At 36.1% G+C, this 15,048-nt stretch overlaps 1 long non-coding RNA gene across 6 annotated transcripts in view; it reads right to left on the bottom strand.

Moving 5' to 3' along the window:
• The window catches only part of LOC100847951 (uncharacterized), a 413,745-nt gene that overhangs the window by 38,456 nt on the left and 360,241 nt on the right, over positions 1-15,048 (bottom strand). Inside the window, exon 7 of one of the 6 annotated variants that reach the window (XR_814920.4) lies at positions 6,578-14,852. The exons of the other annotated variants lie outside the window; for them this stretch is intronic. This is a non-coding gene — a long non-coding RNA (uncharacterized lncRNA). Of the gene's footprint in view, positions 1-6,577; positions 14,853-15,048 lie in introns of those variants that run through there. 6 annotated transcript variants of the gene reach the window in all.

Consider the following 15,048-nt stretch of genomic DNA (forward strand, 5'->3'; position numbering starts at 1 on the left):
ATCTGCCTCATTCCTCTCCACTCTTCGATCTGCAGTAGTGCAGAGCGGTAGTGGTCATGAGGACTGCAAGGAGATCCAACCAGTCCATCCTAAAGGAAATCAACCCTGAATATTCATGGGAGGGACTGATGCTGAAGCTGAAGCTTCAATACTTTAGCCACTTGATACAAAGAGCCGACTCACTGGAAAAGATCCTGATGCTGGAAAAGATTGAGGGCAGAAGGAGAAGCGAGCAAGACAGAATGAGATGGTTGGATGGCACCACCGACTCAAGACATGAGATTGATCAAAATCCGGGAGATGGTGAAAGACAGGAAAGCCTGGAGTGCTGCAGTCCATGAGATTGCAGAGTCAGACACAACCAAGTGACTGAACAAGAACAATAACATGAGGACTTTGGAGCCAAACTATCTACTCTCAAATCTCAGTTTTCCTATTTATTGACTGTGACATTTGGGGGCAATTCATTCAATTCCTCTGTCCTCGTCTCCTCATCCGTAAACTGGGACTCCACATTTGTTTTTCAGGTGGCAGAGGCTGGGGTATATTCTGTTTTTCTGAGTAACTGGGTAGACATCGAGTCCCTGCGTCTTGGAAATGGGACCTTTTAAGACCTACTCCACTACAACCTCTAAGTCAGGCCTCTAGAAGTATTCCTGCACCCTACCCCGGGATAGATGGTTTATTTCTATTAATACATCATCTTTTAGCTACAAGGAGCTTTCATCAGTGCCCTAAAGATAAGAGTTTGCTGCTCTTTGCCATGCTGCTTCAGGTTTTTATTGCACAGGAGACAGAAAGACATGGTGGGACTTCCTGCCTTTCCCGCAACTGGAGCTGATTCACTCTCCCAGGCCTACTCACCAAAATAATTTCTCTGGATGACTGACTTACCTTTTTTATGAATACCCCATGCCTGAATAGAAGAGCCTGGCATGGATGCAAATTCCCCTCATATCTGCAGTCCTCAAGAGTTTTACCTTCTCTCATCATCCTGCACTTGGCTTTTGGCAATATGTTAAAATTTTTAGTTGAATTTTTACCACCAACCTTACACATCTGTCTCTGATAAGCAACAAGTGACTGCATCTCATTTCTCCTTGGAGGCATTTGTTGTTCTCTAGATTTTAGCTTAGTTCAATTTTTGAGGACCTTATAGCTCTCCCGTGGGTTCAAGAAAAGTTATACATTTGCCAATTTTTTTCACCATTTTACTGTTGTAAAGGCAGGAACATTGTTCATCTTTCTATATCCTAAATATAAAGGCCAAAACACTATTTTCCAACCAAGGCCCCAAAGTATTTCTCTAAGAAAATCTTAAAGAAAATAAATATTCTCAACCAGTGATACTAAAACAAATGGCTGACTATTTGAGGTGAGGGAGATGAAACCTCAAGTTATACACAAAAATCTATCCTAGATTACCATAGGTCTAAACATCAAAATTAAACTAGAAATCTTTTCTGGCAACTGTACAGGAATCTCTTTGGGATTTGGGGGAAGGCAAAAATTTCTTACAGAGTAGATGAAAATATTCACAATTAGAGAAAAATTTATAAAGCAGACTTATCACAATTAAACTGTTTGCTCTTAGAAGAATATCCATAGGAAAATAAGTAGGTAAAGCTAAAGGCTTGAAGAAAATGTTTGCTGTGAGAAGAAATATCCGACAAAGGACTTCGATCTAACTGCTGTAATTCAATACTAAAAAGACAATTCACTTTAACAGACAAAATACTTAAATAGGCACTTCACCAAAGAAGATACATGAATAACCAATAAGCACGTGAAACAGTGTTCACTATCGTTAGTCATTATGGAAATGCAAACGAAAACCACTCGGGACCCCACCACATACCCATTCAAATGGCTAAAATGTAAAAGACTGACAACATCAAATGTTGATGAGGATGTGAAAAAAAAAAAAAAGAATTCTCTCACACCGCTGATGGGAGAGAAAAATGGTACCACCTCTTTGGAAACTGGCATGGAAATTCCTTACGATGTTAAACACCTATCCTTTGGTATTTACCTGAGAGAAATGTAAACACGTACATAAAAATCTGACACAAAACTGTTCCTAACAACTTTATTTATAACGGCCCCAAACTGGAAACTATTGAAGTGCCCATCAGCAGAAAGGATAAACAAGGTGTGACAGGTCCGGATAATGGAACAACCATAAAACAGAATGATCACAACAGAGCAGTAACATGGATGAACATCAAAAATCCTCAGATGAGGAAAGAATCCAGCCACAAAGTAGTCTAGAAGTCCACTTATGCCAAGTTCCAGAATAGGAAAACGAATGAATGGTGAAAAGAGCAGAGCAGAACAGTGGAAAGCTATGTCTTGGGGAAGCTATGAAGACAAAATTGTCTAGGAAAGAGCAGGAGAAATCTTTTCCTAGTGATATTATACAAATATATTTCATATATTCATAGGGTAAAAGTTACTTGAAAGTGAAAATAAAAGTCACTCAGTCATGTCAGACTCTTTGCGAACCCATGGACTATACAGTTCATGGAATTCTCCAGGCCAGAATACTGGAGTGGGTAGCCTATCCCTTCTGCAGCAGATTTTTCCAACTCAGGAATCAAACCGGGGTCTCCTGCATTGCAGGCAGATTCTTTACCAACTGAGCTTAAGGGAAGCCCAAAGGTTACATGAGTGAGTGGGTGAAGTCACTCAGTCGCGTCCGACTCTTTGCGACCCCATGGACTGTAGCCTACCACAATCCTCCGTCCATGGGATTTTCCAGGCAAGAGTACTGGAGTGGGGTGCCATTGCCTTCTCCAAAGGATGGGTCTCCCACATTGGAGGCAGACGCTTCACCATCTGAGCTGCCAGGGAAGTCTAAAGGTTACATGCGTGCATACGCTTATCAAAATTCAAACTGCAGGCACAAGATCTGTGAATTTCTCAATCTGTAAATCTGAAGTATATCTTAATAAAGAAATAAGCTTACTGTGAAAAAAAAATACACCTACACTCACACACAATTATAGACAACTTTCTCTGACCACACTACATAAAAAATTTCTCTCTCCCTCTGACACTTTCACCTGCCTTAACATTTGTGATAGCATTTCTGCACTGAGATTTGACATTCTAGCATTTATTTATTTATTATCTACATTGTCTATTAGAATAAAAGTTTCCTGAGGGTAAGGACTATTTTTATTGTTCAATGTTATATATTCAGTGATAATGGCTATGACCAAAAGGCAATTATTAACCAAAGTGGATGCTGGACTTCAATTTATTTTCTTGGTTATTTAGACTTCTCTGCTTGCCTCTTGGGGGTTATTCAAACATCAAAAGAGATAAAGCATGAGCAAAGCACACTGAAATCCATAAACACTACACACTTCACAACCTAAAGGATGATCAAATAAATTAGCTGTTTATGGAAGACACTCTAAGTAAGATACCCTAAAGATTTCTATAGAACTGCTCTTTGTGGTTGTAACCTTTCTTTGGAGTGCTGCCTCCCCAAAGCGAGAACAAATCTAGGGGAGGCTCACAGGCACAGATGAGCTTCCATCTAACCGCTTAAGTCACAGGGATTGCTTGCTTTCCTCAAGTTCATGACTTTGCCTGAACTCCGTGGCTAATGGGAATTCATTATAAGATAGCTTTCTGGGATTAGAGTGTTGTGGTGGTTATCAGTGAGATGGAGAATTTCAAGCTAACCCTCTGTTCAAGCATTTACAGATTTATAACTAATTAGATCCTGCCCACACCTCACCTAAAATCATGTTAGCAAGATCCACGTTAAAGTACATTTAGAGTTAGCTGGGGTCTAACTCAGTCCTCAGGCCATCCTAGGCAGCACATAACAAGATTTTTCTATTTCAAGATTCCTTTAAAAGTAAAGAATAAATTGAGTTATTTCAAGGGAGCTCCAGATAGTGCCAAGGCTCCAAAATGAAGGTACCTTGGTCATCTGTCAAATATATAACTTTATGGATAATTGCACACGTACAATCTCACCTCAGGACATGAGCACAAGAGGTGTTTTTTTTTTTTTTTTTAATATATTTAAGTTATGAAGAAGAAAATCTAAAAGATAAAAGAATATCTGATGAAACACAGAATACAATGCATATTCATTTTATAATATGGATGATTACTCAAGGTTTAGGTAATTGATTGCCCAGCAATCTGTTACAATCTAGATTTTAAAGTGCCCTATCGTGGTTAACAGTGCAAATATCTAAATTAGACAGAAGGAATTGCTTGAATTACTGCAAATATAATTTGAGCATAACAACCCAATGTGATTGAGATCATTGGAACAACATATATGTATAAGCAACCAGTGACTTCCAAAACACAAGAAAATATTAAAACATAAACAATTCATATTCATAAATTGTGTAATCATGTTATAATCTACCTACCATATGAGCAGAAATGCTATTAACCATCAGGGGAACAATGTTTCAAGTTAGTTCATCATACAGGAAAAGAATGGAATAGTCTAGGCTTTTCCTTTAATTCTGGGTGATATTAGTGATATCTCAGTGGAAAGAGTGACAGTTTTCTATACTTATAAGGGACAATTATTTAGAAATTAATAAGACACGTATTTGTTACATAAACCCTCTTATGATATCCAATCTGGGACTCGGACAAAGAGCACAATATGATCTCTATGAAACTCTAAGTTTAAAGAAACTAAATAAGTAATTAAAAAAAAAAACCCTCTCAGCTCAGCATACAATTTGAGTCATTATTGCCTTTTATTCAATGGTCACTGCCAAGGCTTACCCTCCATTAAGAGGATTTACCCAACCTCATCTGTTTACTCCAATCTGGTTTCTATCTAAAATGAAGAGGAGTTACTCACAAAGAAATAAATTTATGTACATATTTTTTAAAAAAGGGGTATGTGCAAATAGTTCAGAATTAAAAGAAAAAAAAATCTTTTCTTCTTCCCCTTGGAAAGACTAGCAACCTCATGAACTATCTTTTAAAGCTTTAGCAGAAGCATTTACTGCATTCAAAATATTACCATTAGTCCGAGTTTTGATCATGTAGAGTCCTTGGAAATTCCAGAAGATGACTGATGAGTTGCCTAATAATTTAGACTAAACATCTGGTTTAAGGATCAAGACACTGACTCTATTTCTCATTTCCTCATGTGATTCTGCACGGGAAGGAGGACTTCTGGGGACTATATTTTGAAAATAGATAAATGCCTATGTGACAATAATATTTTCCTCTTTCTGCCACTTCCATCTTGAGAACAAGCTGGTTCAAGGGTCCCGAGGACCCAGCACACAGCGAAAGACAAAAGACACTTCTCTCAAGTGCTTTGTACAGATTCACTGGGTGCCCCCTACCCTTACCATTAGTCTTTAACCATTAATTCTTCAGAATGGCCAATAGTTTGGTCCAGCTCTGCGTCAATTCAGACCCTTGGTCAGGATGCCAAACACAGGACTGGAGCCCACAAGCTGTGAGGACGAACTGACAATCCCTGACAGCTTCTGCCGGGGCCAGGATCTGAACCAAGATGCAGGGCAAAACTCCCATCTGCTGCCCATCTGCCATTCTGCTCCTATCAAAAAAGGTTATACCATGAACCACAGACAGATGGGCACTGTAAAGATCTATTAGGGGAAAAAAGAAGAGTCTGAGATGATTAGAATAATGACCTTTGATTCAACATAGAAATCCCAGTATAATGAAAATCATGCATAATTTCAAGGTCTTTTGTCTAAAATAGATATTGTGTCTTTTGCCGATATTAAAAAAGATAAATAAAACAATGCTTGTATTCTATACACTAAATATATCATACACTAATAGATATCCTAGAAGCAAAGATGAGTTAGGAATATATATATAATGTATTTATATAGTATATTTGTGTAAATACATAGAATGTCTTCACTTAAAAGTTATTTTTCTCTGACATACCAGTGAAGTTTAACATAATGTTATTAAAGAAAACAGGAATCTTATATAGGTTTTTGGTAATGTGCATTTTCACCAAAAGCCTACTCTGTATAAACAGGAAACTGGGAATAAGTCAGCTCATGTATTAAACAAAAGACTTAAGACATAAAGGGAATAGTAAGTTCCTGAGCTAAAGCTAAGTGTGTGTTATGTTTCCATGGCAAAGATGACTTCTGAAAGGCAAATTAATACCCCAGACAAAAAGCAGTCATCCACTTCACTCAACATATAATGTGCACCTACCATGGGCCAGGCAAAGTGCTAGCTGCTGGGGACAGAAGAGTAAGACACAGATGGCCTTTGTCTCCTAGGAGCTTATGGTTTGACAGAGAGAGGGACACATAAACCGCTCATTGTATACTACAGTGAAATAGCACAATGGAGAAAAGATACAGAACCATGTGGTTCATATTGGGGGGGTGAAATAATCATACAAATTGTTTTAAAAAATGAGAATTTCATGTATGTGGTATGTTTTAATTTTCACAGGCATTTAATGTGTTAGTCACTCAGTCATGTCCAACTCTTTGCGACCCCATGGACTGCAAACCGCCAGGCTCCTCTGTCCATGGAATTCTCCAGGCAAGAATTCTGGAGTGGGTTGCCATTTCCTTCTACAATGCATTTAATAGATTTATACAATTTAATTTTTATTTATAATTTTTCCAGAAGAATCAGATCTAAGTAACAATCTAAGTGATGAAAAAGGGAAAAAGGTCTTTTAAAAAAAGTTAAAATCTCTTAGTTTAGCTTCTTTATCTTGGGATCATTTTTTCTTTTTATCACAAAGTATCTTCTAAAAGCTGACATGAAAAGAGATTCCATAGGCAAATTGATTTATTTCAACAATTTATAATGAATTTATATAATATAAAAATGTAAACTGTATTCTCAAAAAGATAAGTACAAGGAAGAGCTAGGTATTTTTATTTGTAATAGCTCCAAAATGAAAGGAAATGAGCAGGAGAAAAATGGATATTCAAACCAGGGCATGTTGATAAAACAGGGCTCCTCAACAATGAAAATGAATGAACTACTGATATATACAATACACATGGATCTCAAAACATAATATGCGATTCTATTTATATGAAGTTTAAGAACAGGCAACTAATATGTGCTGACAAAGGTCAACTGTGATTAACTCTGGCTGCGAGATGGACGATACCGAAAGGAAAAATGAAAGAAAGAAGTTTAACGGACAATGGGATTGTTTTTCTATCCTGATCTGGGAGACACATTAAAAAAGTATTTGTGAAATCCACTGAGCTTTACACAAGATTTGTGCATTTTACCAAATGCAAATTAACTTTCAAGTATAAACCATTGGGGTAATTTGATACAACAGACTTTAATCAGGTAAATATTTTTTACATTCTGGCTGCCATATAACAAAATGTCTCACGAAGTAGTGCATGTTAAAATAACATAAATTCATAAAATTGCTTTTTTTATACCCACAGTTTGAAGAGGCAAACAAAACTAATACATGCATGGAAAGTGCCCATTAGGGAATTCCTTCACCTGAACTCCAGTGTGCTCCCTATCTGAGCCCAATTTAAATAACTTGACCCCATTCAGGCTCAGAACGGTTTCTTTAGCATATGGGAAAATCTTATATTTTATTGCATGTCCATACAGCCTTTTTTTAAATTTATTAGTACATAAAATGGCCTTGCTGCCCCCATTCTTCCTTTCCTTAAGAGTCACTCAATCATCACCAAAGAAAGTAGAAATGTATTAAGACACAATCCACATTAGCCTCTGATTCAGAAAAATGAAAAAATTCCTGGACTATTTCCAAAATGCACATCTTTCAGAAATACTAACTTGTTGTCTTGATTTTACATATTTTATCAATTATATAAACTCATTTTCATATAAAAAGTTGTCATTGACCTACTATATACATTTCACAACAGGAAATACTGTCACCAATGTTAACTCTGAAACTCTTAAGCATATTTAAATCCCTACAAAGAATTGGTCCTAAAGAGGTCAATAATATCTAAGGATTAGTTGTGCATTAGAGTAATAATACCACTTTAATTTATATACAGCTTGATACTGACAAGTCTAAGCACTTCACATATATAATCGATTTTATCTTTAATAACCCTGTGTTGGAGCAAAATAGTAATGTCTCCCATGTCCTTGAAATAACAATATAAGCAAAGAATAGTTGGAATGTATAATCTAAAATGTAACAGCAGCTATACTCCTACCTTGTGTATGTGAGAGTGTGAAATAGACACAATTTGACAATCACTTTTGCTCTGCTCCCCAGAACTTACAGATGACAAGAACTCTGTCACAATGATTTGGCTAATTTTAAAAGACAGATCCTATATCTTGATATAATTTTTTCCTCAGAAAAAATTCAACATGAGTTCTGATTCTATCATCAGTGGTAAGTACACTATCACCCATTCCTCATGCTAACTACAACTAAAATTTTTTAATTTTACACACATACATACATGCACACACCAGAGGAACAGGAAAAGCTGGCAGATTATGAAAGAGTAAAACCTTGGAAAAGTGACCTACATAGTGATGTTTCCCATTTATTTTTGCTTTTGCTTTTTTTTTTCCTTGTGCGGTATGACCAACCCCAAGGGTAGACCCCAACTGCAAAGCGGTGAGCAATAGCAGCTGCACAAGCCGATAAAACCTGTTTTTCTGGCAAAGCGAATCAAAAATAAGAATTCCTGCTGGCCAGAGAGTTTGGGGAGAATACCAGAGATGAAAAAGGGGAACAAAGGATGCCTTAATTCTGTTAATCAATAAATATCACCTTAATTCCTGAGCTATGCATGCATGACAGTCTCAAATGAGGGTAACAAAGACTCTGGTAGCTGAACAGAGATTTACACCTTCTGTACAAGCCTCATTCTAACCCTCCGAGATCTGAACCACCTCCCAAAGAAGGTGGGACACATCTTACAATCTGGATCTAAGAGGCTTACCTGCCTGCTGCCTGATGATGAAAATCATCATCATTCAGCAGATGGTTATAATAGAACTAATATAATAATCTGCATACAACAGAGCAGTCATAACATTCAGAATACAATCCAAAACTACTCAGCATATAAAGAACCAGAAACATGTCCTTTCTCAAGGAAAAAGACCAAAAAAAAAAAAAAAAAAGAGAGAGAGAGAGAGAGATGGTCTATGTGACGGAGCTATCAAAGATATTTTAAGCAAATATTATATCTAAGTTCCATGTGTAAAGAAAAACACTCTTGAAATATTGAACATACAGGAATTTGCAGAAAAATAATGTAAGGAAACAAACTTTTGGAAGTGAAAAATTCAGTACTTAAAATGAAAAACTTACTGGGGAAACTCAATAGTAGTACAGAAATAATGTAGGAAAGAATAAGTACTTTGAAATAGGTGGATAGAAATTATCCAATCTGAAGGATGAAAAAAGGATGAATTAGTTGAAAAGAGTCTCAGAGACCTATGAAACAAACTCCAAAAACTTAACATGTGTAATTGGACAACCAAAAGTAGAGGAAAAAATTTAATAAAATTTTAAGTGAAAATTGTATACATTGAAAGTGTGTAAGATAATGATTTGATATACATATACACAGTGAAATGATTACTAAAGTCACTAAAAATATGTGATATCCATTATACGGTACATCTCAATTCATCCATCATACAAAACTCCAACTTTGTACACTCTGACCAACGTCTATCTCCCCGTTTTCCCCACCTCCCCACTCCAGGTAATCAACATGCTATTCTCTGCTTCTATTTGCTCAACTATATTTTAGATTTCACATTCAAGGGAGATGATGTAGATTTTGAGAAAACAATTCTTTTTTAATAAATAATGCCTGAAAGCTTTCCAAATTTAGTCAAGTATATAAATTTACAGATTCAAGAAGCTCAGTGACTCACAAGCACAAAAGAAACTACACCAAGACGAACCATAAAACATAAAGCAGATGAAAGAATATAAAGAAGGAATTACTGAGAAAAGCTAGAGGTATATGGCCCATTAGACTCAGGGGAATGGGCTGAAATATTGAAGATTTTTCATCTGAAACTATGGAGGCATAATGGTAAAACAACATCTTTATAGGCTAGGGGAAAAAAAAAACCGTCAAGCTAGAATTCTGTGTCTAGTGAAAATATTCTACAGAAATGAAAGGGAAATAAATGCATTTTCAGATAAATGAAAAATAAGATAATCCATCACCAGAAGACTTGATACATAAGTGAGAGATGTATATGCTAATGGAACTTCTCCAGACCAAAGAAAAATGATACCAGAGGGAACCATGGATCTTCAGCAATGAAGGAAGAGCAACAGAAATGATAAATTTTTGGATAACATAGGACTATTTTTCTTTCTAAAGTTCTTTAAAATACACTTAACTATTTAAAACAAAAATTATTTTATTAGCTGGTGGGATTTTCAATATACATAGACATATACATGTTACATAAAGTGTAACAAGGATCACTAGGGGACAATTCATATCATTGCAATTTTTCTACATTTTATGTTAAGTGGTACAGTATTAGCTCTAAAGAGACTGAAATACTTGGTATACATACTGTAATTCCTCAGAAAACTTTTAAAAAAAAATACAAAGAGCTTTAGCCAGAATACATAATTAGATAAACTAAAACGGAATACATAAAAATATTCAAATAACTAAGAAGATGGCAGGAGAGAATGAAGTGAGGATCAAAACTTGGGACAAACAGAAAATAATTCAATGGTGAACCTAAATACAACCATGGTCTAAAGACTAAATGGCACAGATTGGCAGAGTAGATGTAAAAACCCAAACTGTTATATGTTGGCTACAAAAAAAGGCACTTTACGTGTACAGAAAAAATACATACTCTATGCAGTTAGTAAAGATGAAATGCAACTTTAATATCAAATAACACAGGTTTTAAGACAAAGAGTATCTCCAGAGATTAAAAGGAATATTTCAAACGATATCAGGGGCAATTCACTAGGCAGGCAACTATAAATGCCAATGCACCTAATTAATAGATCCCAAAAATATATGAAATAAATAATGACAAGAAGAAGGGAAGAAATAGATATCTCTACACTCTTACCAAGAGATTTTAACACTCCTCTTTCAGTAATCTATAGGAAAACTACATTCCTTCCCTCAAAAGAAAATCATACACATGGAAGACCTCAAAGACACAACTGACTACTTAGATCTAATTAACATTCATAGAACACTCAACTAACAACTTCAGAATATGTATTACTTTTAAATATGCATGGTACATTCATCAAGAAAGACCATATTCTGGCTCGTTAACAAAGTCTCAATATTAGAAATAATCAAAATCAGGCATAGTATATTCTCTACCATAAGGTAGTTAAAATAGAAAACATTAATAACAACTAGAAAAATATTGGATACCGTACATTAAAAAAAAACACTTCAAAATAATTCACGGATAAAAGACAAATCCATAAGATAATTAGAAATTACTTTGAACTGCACAACAACAAAAAATACAAGACACTAAAACTTACAACATAGAGTTAAAGAAAAGATTAGACATGAACACAAAGTTTTCAATGCTTATGTTACAGGTAAAAAGAGAAAATTAATGACCTAATATTCTACCATAAAAAGCTGAGAAAATAAACACATTAAACCCCAAAGAAAGAAGGGAAATAAAGTAAAAGGCAGAAATCAATGAAAGAAAAGACAAAGACAAAATCTAATAGCTGGTTATTTGAAAAGATCAACAAAACTGACAAGCTCCACCTGGGATGGTCAAGAAAATGAAGAGACACAAATCAACAATATCAGAATAAAAAAAGTCACACAGATCCAACAGTCTTTAAAAGGGTAAGATAATACAACATCATTACACTAAAGTATGTCACAGCTATATGAAGTTTTCAAGTTTCTCGAAAAATACCACTTAGCAACTGGCACAGGCAATTATAAAAATGAAATATATATATGAAATTAAGTTATCAAGTATCTTTTCTAACAGAAAATCCCCAATCAAAATGTCTGTACTAGTGAATTCTGGCAAACTTTCAAGTCACTAACCTTGTATAAATATTTTCAGAAAATAAAGTTGGAAGAACTGTCCAACTTTGTTTTATAAGGCCAACTTGACAGTAATATCCAAGTAGGAATACTGATCCTCCACATAGTCAAAAATCTACATGTAACTTTACAGTCAGCCCTTTGTATTCTAAGTTCTGCATTCAACCAACCCAAATCACGTAGTACTACCATAGCTGTTGTCGTTGCTCACTCAGTCGTGTCCGACTCTTTGAGACCCCGTGGCTGCAGCACACCTGGCTTCCTTGTCCTTCACCATCTCCCAGAGCTTGCTTAAACTCATGTCCATTGAGTCAGGGATGCCATCTAACCATCTCGTCCTCTGTCATCCCCTTCTCCTCCTGCCTTCAACCTTTCCCAGCATCAGGGTCTTGTCTAATGAGTTGGCTCTTCACATGAGGTGACCAAAGTATTGGAACTTCAGCATCAGTCCTTCCAAGGAATATTCAGGGTTGATTTCCTTTAGGATTGATTGGTTTGATGTCCTTGCAGTCCAAAGGACTCTCAAGAGTCTTCTCCAATATCACAGCTCAAAAGCATCAATTCTTCAGTGTTCAGCCTTCTTCCTGGTCCTACTCTCAGAACAATACACGACTACTGGAAAAACTATAGCTTTGACTATACAGAACTATATGTTCAAAACTGTGTTATATCTCAAAACCAAGGAAGCATTTTCCAGGAATGCAAGGTTAGCTTAACATACAGAAATCAGTGTTATTCACAGAATAAAGGAGAAAAAAACACATTTCAATAAATGTAAAACTAAGAGCATTTAACAAAATTCAACACCCCTCATGATTTTTTTAAGTAAGAAAATTACAAATAATAGGAACTTCATTAATAAAGGGCATCTAGGAAAAACCAACACCCTGTATCACACTCAAAGAATTAAAGACCTATTTTTTTCCTCAATAGATATGAGAACAAGGCAAGAATGTGTGCTTTCTACACTCTTATTCAGCACTTTAAGATCTAACCATTTCATTAACAAGAAAAGAGATATATGAATAACAGCCAAAAGGAGGTGAAACTGTCAATATATGCAACATTATGACTTTTTACTTGGAAAATACCAAGCAACCCATAAAAATCTACACAACTAATGAAAGATTCAGCCATGTGCGTGTGAAGATTAATTCAAAAAGTTAGCTCTATAATGATATATTATTGGCAAAAAATTGAAAATACATTTTTTACAATTCCTTTCACAGTAGTGGGGAGGGGGAAAGAATACCTAAGAATAAATCCAAGAGAAGATATCCAATACCTGTACATCAAAAACTACAAAACTTTGTCATATTAAATTATACATAAATACAGAGTTGCACATATTCATGGATGGCAATTATCCCCAAACTGATACATAGATTCAATGTAATTTCAAACAAAATTAATCAGGCTTTTTCTTTTCCGTACAAAGTGACAACACGACTCTAAAATTAACTTGGAAATACAAAGGACCTAGATAGTTAAAAGTTGGAGAATTTGCCTTACCTAATTTCAAGATCGACTATAAAGCTGCAGTCAAGGATGTGGGTTATTGGCAAAGGGACAGAAACCCATGGAACCAAACAGTACCAAACAGTATCCAAAGACAGATGAACACGTATATGTTGAGTTTTGACATCTGTGTCAATGGTGAGAAAAAAAAAAACCTTTATTTCAAATGATGTTGGATCAACTGGAAATCAAAACTGAAAAAACCTACAGTGATTCTTACCTCACACTCAACACAAAAACTGATTCAAATCACAGACCTAAATGTACAATCTAAAACTACAAAAAGAAAATGGAGCAGAAAGTATCCGTATCTTAAGGTCGGCAGCTTTTGTAGACAGAACACGTGAAAAAAAAAATATAAAACATTAAATCTAAAATTGTTAAGTCCAACTTCATTAAATGTAAAACTTCTGCTCTTGGAAAGATACCACGAAAAATGAAAACATAAGCCATATTTGGGAACAAAATTTTCTCAACACAATAACAGAAGAAGGACTTGGATTCAAAAATATAGAAGAGCTCTTATAAATTTGTTAAGAATCTATTATAAAATGACCAAGTTTTTTTGTCTTTTTAAAAATTTATTTATTTTTTAATGGAAGCATAATTGTTTTACAGAATTTTGTTGTTTTCTGTCAAACATAGACAAGAACCAGCCATAGGCACACCCATGTCCCCTCCCTCCCCAACCTCCCTCCCATCTCCCTCCCCATCTCACCCTTCTAAATTGCCACAGAGCCCGCGTTTGAGTTCCCAGAGTCATACAGCAAATTCCCATTGGCTATCTATTTTACAAATGACAAACTTAGACAGTGTGTTGAAAAGTAGAGTCATTACTCTGCTGACAAAGCTCTGTACAGTCAAGGCTGTGGTCTTCCCAGTGGTCACATACAGTTGTGAGAGCTGGGCCATAAATACGGCCGAACGCCAAAGAAGTGATGCCTTCAAACTACAATGCTGGAGAAGACTCCTCTAAGTCCTTCAGACAGTGAGGAGATTAAACCAGTCCATCTTAAGGGAGATCAACTCCAATTATTCACTGGAAGGACTGACGCTGAAGCTGAAGCTCCGGTATTTTGGTCATCTGATGCGCACAGACGACTCACTGGAAAAGTTCCTGATGCTGGGAAAGATGGAGGGCAGAAGGAGAAGAGGGCGTCACAGGATGAGATGGCTGGACGGCATCACCGATGCAATGAACGTGAACTTGGGAAAACTCCAGGAGACGGTGAGGGACAGGGAGGCCTGGCGTGCTGCAGTCCATGGGGTCGCAGAGGGTCAGACATGACTGGGTGACTGAACAACAGCAACAATGTATTTTACATACAGAATAGTAAGTCTCCATGTTACTCTCTCCATACTTCTCAGCCTCTCCCTCCTCCCCCACCCCACGTCCGTAAGTCTGTTCTCTATGTCCGTTTCTCCACTGCCACTCTGCAAATAAATTCTTCAGTACCATTTTTCTAGATTCCATATATGCGTCAGTATACGA

This window comes from Bos taurus, chromosome 23, assembly GCF_002263795.3.
Source record: "Bos taurus isolate L1 Dominette 01449 registration number 42190680 breed Hereford chromosome 23, ARS-UCD2.0, whole genome shotgun sequence".
In the NCBI taxonomy this organism is placed as follows: domain Eukaryota; kingdom Metazoa; phylum Chordata; class Mammalia; order Artiodactyla; family Bovidae; genus Bos; species Bos taurus.